This window comes from Alligator sinensis, unplaced genomic scaffold (assembly GCF_000455745.1).
Source record: "Alligator sinensis unplaced genomic scaffold, ASM45574v1 scaffold366_1, whole genome shotgun sequence".
Taxonomy (NCBI): Eukaryota; Metazoa; Chordata; order Crocodylia; family Alligatoridae; genus Alligator; species Alligator sinensis.
In genome coordinates, this window is record NW_005841851.1 from 4,296,905 (window position 1) to 4,297,844 (window position 940).

Below are 940 nucleotides of genomic sequence, written 5' to 3' on the forward strand. Positions count from 1 at the left end.
AAACCTTTATCTGCTTTCCCAAAGAGCAGAACCTAAGAGACATTTCTCCTCCTGAAACAGTACTGCACTTATCAAGCACTCAGCCGGTAAATCCAAGCCAGAGAAGCAAGAAGAAGGGGGAGAGCTTGAGGTTTTATGGGTAAATTCTACTAGATGGAGCCCATTTTCAGGAGCTGAACTGGGTGAGTAGGGGAATATAGCATTCAGGCTCCCAGTGGAGAGTGAGTTTGAAGGGGATTGGGTAACTGAAGACAACCTTTTCCTCCACAAAAACCCTAAACGTCATTTCAGGCAAAACTGTTGTTAAACATGGAGAAATGTGCATCTGTAACAATTCAGCCATTTTCCATCCCTGCTTAAGTCTGGCATTAGACACAGATGTATTTTTAGTGACAGCATGTATCCAGGTGCTGAGAGCTGGTCTGGAAATGGAAAATTTCTAGGGGAGGTTTTCAAAAAACAAAAATCTTTCATTTGAAATATTCTTACAGCTTCCTTCCTTTCTCACCATCTCTCTTGAAGGACACATGCCAAGGGCAGGCAGAACAAGAGACAGGAGGAAAAGACTCCTTCAGTTACTGTGGTCATGAAGGCTGACTTAGAGATGTTGCTCTTAGAGAAAAAGAGAGTCTATTCTGTGTGCTTCCATATAAAACAAGATACTGACTTCCTGTGCAGAATCTCTCACTTTAGCAGGCCAGCCCCCAGCCTTTAGGATATCACGAATCTGGAGATAAATGTTAGACTTTTCAGTCATCCTTCAGAGCTGCAAGATCAGCAAATACAGAGCAGACTCACGCACAGAGAAAATGTGCCACAAACGTCAAGGTGGGTTGTGATTTCCAAGTGTATTGTTCCAGAGGGGCTGGCCCTTTTTAAACAAGGCAGGTTCTCTTGCGAAGGAACAGGGGCAGCCTTACCTGATTAGGAGTGTGGAAAG

At 43.9% G+C, this 940-nt stretch overlaps 1 protein-coding gene across 1 annotated transcript in view; it reads right to left on the reverse strand.

Annotated features, from left to right (window-relative positions):
• Positions 1-940, reverse strand: part of TTC34 (tetratricopeptide repeat domain 34) — a 55,607-nt gene that overhangs the window by 42,775 nt on the left and 11,892 nt on the right. The window lies entirely within an intron of this gene.